The sequence below is a fragment of the Mytilus galloprovincialis genome, chromosome 2 (assembly GCF_965363235.1).
Source record: "Mytilus galloprovincialis chromosome 2, xbMytGall1.hap1.1, whole genome shotgun sequence".
NCBI lineage: Eukaryota > Metazoa > Mollusca > Bivalvia > Mytilida > Mytilidae > Mytilus > Mytilus galloprovincialis.
In genome coordinates this window covers 73,701,918-73,711,109 of record NC_134839.1, presented here as the reverse complement: position 1 = coordinate 73,711,109, position 9,192 = coordinate 73,701,918, and positions in this window count along the sequence as shown.

Here is a 9,192-nt window from a genome sequence, read left to right as displayed (position 1 = left end):
ATGTTTGCTGAAAGACAGACAGTTTACTGACTTTCAGGACTTACTGAAACCCGTAAACAATGTTCGGCAGAGAAAACCTATTGTTAGTGTTTAACTTTAAGCTATTTTAGCAGACATCAAATATTAAGAAAACAACCATGTATATAAAAAGAAAAGATTTTACTTCCTTACAACCCTAAGTTATGCCTGGAGGAATCAAACTTTCATAGATGAGGAACGGAGTGGTAACAATGAATTGCAAGAACATGTTATTTGGTCGTCTGTCTGAACGGAAACGAAAACACTATGATTTATGAAATGTCATTATTAAGATTCTTTTCTTTGAATAGCAGAAAAGAATATGTTTTTCTAAGTTTGATGATTTATTTGCGTCATACTCAATTGCAATGATATACGTTGGACGAATAAATTGATTGGACACTGGTTTATAAGGGACTAATTATACACGACAAATTATATCAACGGCAACTATATTAAACCATTTATATCATCATTTTTGGCTATTGATCAATTTGAACAATTAACTACAAACACGTGTCTTTTACATACATAAAAAAACCTTTTCATGGATTGCCAAACACAATTTATCATTATTATTCTTGTTTGTTGTTTATATTTACAGACTAAGTGATAATGCATAGGGAGCCATAAATATATATTTGTTCCAGGTTCTTATGAAAATTAGTGTTTGAAATACCCCAACAATCGTCACTTTAATATATTATTTTATTTTAATAATAAAAGTTGAGATTTGGTATACGTTCATTAAACAACTAAAAAACAAAAATAAAACACATATAAATGTTGTAATAACGTTCAGTGCGCATAAACAGGTACTAACACATAATCTGTTTTCCACGTATGCAGATTTTCAAAAAGTATATCCCTGTATTTTTTGTATTTCCTAAAATTGGAAGAGCGAATGTAAAATAATACTCAAAAGGATTGTTGTCGAACAGAAGATGTTTTGATCGTCATTGGCCTATTGCTACGCAAAAATTCAACAACTATCCAACATCCTCATTTTCCAGTTGATGTCAAATTCCACCCGTTCCAATTTCCAAAACCTTTATATTGGACAAAGGGAGCATCGTTTTTTGCTGTAAATTATTAAGCAAAATGAATCATATTTTTGTAAAGAGTGTGTATGTAAACTAGATGTGTCAAAGCGACACGAATGGCCCCGTCTCAAAAAATTGAAAAATCTGCAATTTCAATAACACATGTGGACACAAACACAATGGTAGTCTCACATATAAAAAACAGCTCTAAATATGGAGGCGTATAGAAAAAAAGTCAGTATAACTGTGATTTTCAACTAATTTTAAAGTTGTAAACCCTTAATTTTGGCAAAAAATAGTGGAGCGGAACGAAACTTAAACTTGATCTGTAACTCATCATAGTTAGCTCACATGCCAAAAAATCAGCCCACTATCTGAAAGCGTTTAGAAACAAAGTCTGTATAACTGTGATTTTCAACAATTTATCAAAGTCCATAGCCCGTAGTTTTGGCAAAAATCAGCCGCCAAGCGGAACATAACTTAAACTTGATCTGTAACTCATCTTGGTTAACTCACATGCAAAAACATCATATTTCAATATTTGAAAGCGTTAAGAAAAAAAGTTAGTATAACTGTGATTTTCAACAATTTATCAAAGTCCAAAGCCTGTAATTTCGGCAAAAATTAGCGGAGCGGAACGAAATTTAAACTTGATCTGTAACTCATCATGGTTAAATCACATGCCAAAAATCATCACAATATCTGAAAGCGTTTAGAAAACAAGTCCATATAACTGTGATCTTCAACAATTTATCAAAGTTCAAAGCCCGTAATTTCGGCAAAAATTAGCGGATCGTAACGAAACTTACACTTGATCTGTAACTCATCATGGTTAACTCACATACCAAAAATCAGCCCAATATCTGAAGGCGTATAGAAAAACTCCTAATAATGGTTTGTTGTGGAATGAGGAATGACGGAATTACGGAATTTCGGACAAGGATAAAACTATTAAAGTATTAAAGCTATTACCACAAACAAATCTTTTATAAGTCCTTTTTTTATTCGGAAACCCATATAAACAATAGAAAGTATAATAGAAATGAGCATATAGTTTTAACTCAAAGTTGATGGCATCGATGTGTTTTTGAAATCAAGAATTATAGTGAAAGCAGTACTTTTTTGCATTTTATACATGCATGAAGTGATTTCGTGTTATGATGCTCCAAATACTACCTTTTCTGTCATATGAGGATAAATGAAATTCCACGTTCATTAGAAAGACTTTAAAAGGTCTCAATGTTAAATTTTAAACTGAATTTTGCATTAGAGACAACTTATACTTAATCTAAAATAAAACAAACAAGAATGTGTCCATAGTACACGGATGCCCAATGCGAACTATCATTTTTCTATGTTCAGTGGAATGTGAAATTGGGGGGAAATTCTAATTTGGCATTAAAATTTAAAAAATCCTGTCATAGGGAACATGTATAATAAGTTTTAAGTTGATTGCACTTCAACTTCATCAAAACCTACCTCGACCAAAAACTTTAACCTGAAGCAGGACAGACGGATGGACACACGGACGGACGAACGAACGGACGGACGAACGGACGCAAAAACCATAATGCCCATAAATGGAGCATTAAAATATGAAGTTCAAGGTATCATTTTCTATATATACAGTCTATCAATAGGGTGTGTTTTGTTGTCTGTTTGGGGTTGGGTTTTTTTTGGGGGGGGAGGAGTTTTGTTTATGATTATATCTCTACGAGATATAAACAAGAGTTCAGACGCTGAAATTTCTCGCCTGCTTTATTGATCATTGATTTCCTACAAATAGAGCTTTACGATAAGCATCACATAAACTTAACATGACCCAAGAAGGTGTAATACCAGCATTGATTATTCCCTATTAGTCTTTGTTAAATTTGCACTATTCAAAAACTTCTGCAAAAATTATCTTAGTTTCAAATATAGAAATACTTGGCATGAATAAAGCTTTATCTTCCAGTACTATAGTCAAAATAGTACATAACATTTCATTGCATATAGGAAAATAACCGTTGGAACGGTGAGCTAAAAATCAAGATCAAAAGATATATTTAAACTTCCCAATTATCAATTTCCCATTTTTAAGTAGTAACATACCCTCTGTCCCTTCGTATGGTGTTTACATATCTCAATTGATACGCTATTATCGTGCATGTGCACACTATACGGAATTCATATACAAGAGTGTGCAAAAACTGCTCCAACAATGTTATGAAGAGGACAGATTAAAATTGACACTCCGTAGATTTTACGGACACCATCACGAATTGGTTGATCCATACGATGTGTCTTTGCCCAAACTAACTAAGGACATTTTTACCACGTGTTAGATTGTGGTTTGTCATTACGTCGTCTGATATTTTAATTACCGAACATGACTTATTCCCGATTGTGACTGTTTTGCCGAGTAAGAATTTGCATTGCTATAAGACGTGTCACGATACTTTTCCATCCCAAATTCATGTATATAGTTTTGATGTTATATTTGTTATTCTCATCGGATTTTGCCAAATCAAATGTCTTCACGTTTGTAGTTGCAAATCTTATTTTTGTTTTTTCAGTTGTATTCATGTGTTATGGTAAATATGATTAAATCATCCAGTTCATTTGTTAGATTTTTTTCTTAAAATGTCCTGTACCAAGTCAGAAAATGGCCATTGTTATATTATAGTTCGTTTCTGTGTGTGTTACATTTTAATGTTGAATTTCTATTGTGTCGTGGTTTTCCTCTTATATTTGATGAGTTTCCCTCAGTTTTAGTTTGTAACCCGGATTAGTGGTTTTTTTTCTTAATTGATTTATGAATTTCGAACAGCGGTATACTACTGTTGCCTTTATATATAGCATATAGTATTAGGAAAAATACAAAAAAACACAAAACCTTAACTTTAAGCACTGAACCATGAAAAAAGTCATGGCCAGATGACACATGTCAGTTGGCCATGTACACCTTACAAGCATTTCATATACCAAATATAGTAGACCTATTGCTGATAGTTTGAAAAAAATCAGACCAAAACATAAAAACTTAACATTGAGCAGAGAAACCGTGAAAATGAGGTCAATAATTCTGATGTCATGATCAAAGAAAAAGACGACGGAATTGTGGTTACGAAAATAGATCCATATTGGTAGTCCTCTGGGCTCAGATATTGCGTATCGATTCGTGATGGCGTTCGTAAAACTTTCTAAGCCAAGACTTCGACTTTACCGCTTGGAACTCTTGGTCTTTATGACTTTTGAACACCGGTATACTTCTGTTGTCTTTATTTATAGATCTCTAGTCAGCAACAACCCGAATGTATTGTTGTCTCTCGACTCTCATTTCTCAATTTGTATATTTATAAGTCCAAATATGACTTAGTCTCCACTGTTTGTATGGCATCCTTCAAGTTTGATGGCATTGATGTGTTTATGTTAGTTTAAACTTTGAATTATTAAGTGATACGTCATCATCTAAATAGCGCAAATCTGTGTTCAGTGATAGTGCTAGCTTCTTTCAATTCTTCATAAAAACCACATGTATGGAGTCTGCGTGATATGAATAAAGGATCAAGAGGATAAGAAGAGGAGCACAGTTGGTTCAAATTGGAATGTAAATTCGTCGTTGAAAAACATGCATTAAAAGATGCTCTCCATAAAAACAATGTGTAGCCTTATGATGTGTGAGTTTTAAAGATTTTTTGTTTGAAGCCGAATGGTCTTTTTACAACTTATAAGTGATTCATAATAATTCAATATATGGGATCTTCGTTGGCCATTCATGTAAGTGAAACAAAGTTTTAACTTATTTTATCAAACCGTCTGTAAGTTAAGAACCTAGAATATATACTTCACGACCATCATATGGTATTTGCTAAGTTGATAGAAAATATTTTCTATGTATCTTCTGATGAACTATTTTTAGAAAAGGAAGAGAGGTTCATTGGTATAACCCTTGTTATATGCATGTGAAGTTGGTATATTGCTACTAAGGTTGGAAACAGAATGAACGATTGTATAGATTTATGATGACTAAACTGATGACATCGAGACCTTTGCTGGCAAATGAAAGCTTTCAAAATTTAAAGATGCTTTTTTTTTGTTCATGCAATTGTTTCCAAGCCAGCTGCACGTTCTGAAAAAGTTTAAACTGATGATATGCCAGAAGATAGTTGTAAAGAAAGATCGTCGAAGATTCCAGGATATAATTTTGTACACAGACGCATGTTTCGTCTTAAAAAGTGGCATTCAATAGGCCAAATAAAGTACCAAATTGAAGTGCTATCATGAATATCCTAAATCCAAAAAGGGTTTTGCAAAATACTGCTAAGGCATTCTATCCTGGGGTCAATATCCTTATTGTTTCGAACATTCAAAACAGTCAATCTTTTTATATTACTATACTAGTATAAATGATAATTCATGTCAGCTTTGCATAACATCCATTGGGGATTTGCAATAGAGTGTTTTCCAAACATTAGTTGTCCAGAGAAGGAAGTTTCGAAAGGGATAATGAATATAGCTTCAAATAAAGCACTCTAACCCTAAACAAGATGTTAACAAGAGGCTGTCACAACGACAGCAAACCGGATTTATTAATATTTATTTGTGTCCTGGCAATATCACAAGAACCATTACTGATGAATGGTGAAAGTGAAAATCGTCAATATCAAATTTGACCTCCATTTTGTCATCAGTATCAACATCTTAAAATTTGAAAAGCTTAGATTGAATGGTTCATGAGTAAATGCAACAACGTGAATGGAAACGCCATTTCACAATCTTTCAAGAACCATAACTCCTGAACGGTAAAAGTCAAAATCGTCATTATTGAACTTGACCTCTAATTTGCCATCAGTAACAACATATAAAAATTTCAAAAGCTTTGATTGAATGGTTCATGAGAAAATGTACGGACACGACTGGAAACACCATTTTTCAATCTTTCAAGAACGATTACTCCTGAACGGTAAAAGCCAAAATCGTCATTATTGAACTTGACCTCTATTTTGTCATCAGTAACAACATATTAAAATTTGGGAAGCTTTGGTAAAACAGTTCATGCGTAAATGCACGGACACGACTGGAAACACCATTTTTCAATCTTTCAAGAACCATAACTCCTGAACGGTAAAAGTCAAAATCGTCATTGTTGAACTTGACCTCCATTTTGTCATCAGTAACAACATATTAAAATTTGGGAAGCTTATGTAGAACAGTTCATGCGTAAATGCACGGACACGACTGGAAACTCCATTTTTCAATCTTTCAAGAACCATAACTCCTGAACGGTAAAAGTCAAAATAGCCATTATTGAACTTGACCTTCATTTTGTCATCAGTAACAACATATTAAAATTTGGGAAGCTTAGGTAGAACAGTTCATGCGTAAATGCACAAACACGACTGGAAACTCAATTTTTCAATCTTTCAAGAACCATAACTCCTGAACGGTAAAAGTCAAAATCGCCATTATTGAACTTGACCTTCATTTAGTTGTCAGTAACAACATATTAAAATTTTAAAAGCTTTGGTTGAACGGTTCATGAGTTAATGCACGGACAACATTTGATTGCCGCCCGCCCGCCCGCCGTACATCCCCAAATCAATAACCGACATTTTTGTCACAAAATTCCGGTTAAAAATTGAGAATGGGAACAGGGAATATGTCAGAGAGACTTCTCTAATGTCTTTCCAAACTTGAATCATAATAAGCAAGACAGAATTGAATAAGTAAACTAGAACAGAATTCATCACATAGAAACAATTATTTCATAGGATAGAACAAGAATATGTCCGTAGTACACATATGCCCCATCCGCACTATCATTTTCAATGTTCAGTGGACCGTGAAAATGAGTTTAAAACTATAATTTGGCATTAAAATTAGAATCATAGGGAACATGTGTACCAAGTTTCAAGTTCATTGGACTTCAACTTCATAAAACTAGAGGCTCTAAAAAGCCTGTGTTGCTCACCTTGGTCTATGTGCATATTAAACAAAGGACACAGATGGATTCATGACAAAATTTTGTTTTGGTGATGGTGATGTGTTTGTAGATATAACTTTACTGAACACTTTGCTGTTAACAATATATCTATCCATAATGCACTTTGCCCAGTAGTTAGAGAGAAAAACATTTTGTAAAAATTTACCAAAATTTACAAAATTTATGAAAATTGTTAAAATTAACTATAAAGGAAAATAACTCCTTAAGGGGGCAATTGACCATTTTGTTCATGTTGACTTATTTGTAGATCTTACTTTGCTGAACATTATTGCTGTTTTAAGTTTATCTCTGTCTATAATAATATTCAAGATAATAACCAAACACAGCAAAATTTTCTTAAAATTACCAGGGGCAGCAACCCAACAACCAGTTGTTCTATTGATCTGAAAATTTCAGGGCAGATAGATCTTGTCTTGATAAACAATTTTACCTCTGTCAGAATTGCTCTAAATATTTTGGTTTCAGAGTTATTAGCCAAAATCTACATTTTACCCTTGTGTTCTATTTTTAGCCATGGCGGCCATCTTGGTTGGCTGGCTGGGTCATCGGACACATTTTTTGAACTAAATACCCCAATGATGATTGTGGCCAAGTTTGGTTAAATTTGACCCAGTAGTTTCAGAGGAGAAGATTTTTGTAAAAGATTACAAAAATTTAAGATATGTAAAATTGACTATAAAGGGCAATAACTCCTTAAGGGGTCAACTGACCATTTTGGTCATGTTGACTTTTTTGAAGATCTTACATTGCTGAACATTATTGCTGCTCACAGTTTATATCTATCTATAATTAAAGAACCTTAGTGAGCACGCTCACATACCCCACGTCCCCACATTGTCATTGGAGGAATTAAATAAGTGTAAGAAAAAGAAATTGTATTAGGGCTATTCCAGAAAAAAATGTATGGAGGGGTTGGAAGGCAGTTTTTGTCAGCACCTGCCACCCAGACAATTGTAATTGAGAATTATAGTGCATTATAGTGTGAAAAGTTGCTCTGATACCCATCACCCATGTATTATTAATACAATGTGCCTTCCAACCCCCCCATACATTTTTTTCTGGAATAGCCCTTAGAAAAAAAATTGAATAATAATTTCCTGCCAATATGCACATCTACATAGTATGTCCTTATTATCTTAAAAGGTTTCATGAAATTATGTTGTGTAGTTTCAGAGGAGTTGCGATGACAAACTGTTGCAGTAGTACATTGAAGTAAATAAGTTCAAAGGGGCGTAACTCCTAGAAAAAAATTTGAATCGTAATTCCCTGTCGATATGCATATCTACATAGTATGTCCTTATTATCTAAAACGGTTTCATGAAATTATGTTGTGTAGTTTCAGAGGAGTTGCGATGACAAACTGTTGCAGTAGTACATTGTAGCAAATAAGTACAAAGGGGCGTAACTCCTAGAAAAAAAATTGAATCGTAATTTCCTGTCGATATGCACAACAACATAATATGTCCTTATTATCTGAAAAGGTTTCGTGAAATTCTGTTTTGTGGTTTGAAAGGAGTTGCGATGACAAACTGTTGCAGTAGTACATTAAAGTAAATAAGTTCAAAGGGGCGTAACTCCTAGAAAAAAAATTGAATCGCAATTTCCTGTCGATATGCACAACTACATAGTATGTCCTTATTATCTGAAAAGGTTTCGTGAAATTCTGTTGTGTGGTTTGAGAGGAGTTGCGATGACAAGAAACAGGACTGACGGACGGACGGACGGATCAAAAACATTATACCCTCCGCAACCCGTTGCGTGGGGTATAATAATATTCAAGATAATAACCAAAAACGGCAAAATTTCCTTAAAATTACCAATTCAGGGGCAGCAACCCATCAATCGGTTGTCAGATTCATCTGAAAATTTCAGGACAGATAGATCTTGAATTGACAAACAATATTCCCCATGTCAGATTTGCTCTAAATGCTTTGGTTTCAGAGTTATAAGCCAAAATCTACATTTTACCCCTATGTTCTATTTTTAGCTATGGCGGCCATCTTGGTTGGCTAGCCGGATCATCGGACACATTTATTGAACTAGATACCCCAATGATGATTATTGCCAAGTTTGGTTAAATTTGGCACAGTAGTTTTAGAGGAGAAGATTTTTGTAAAAGTTAACAGAAGACCCCAGACGACG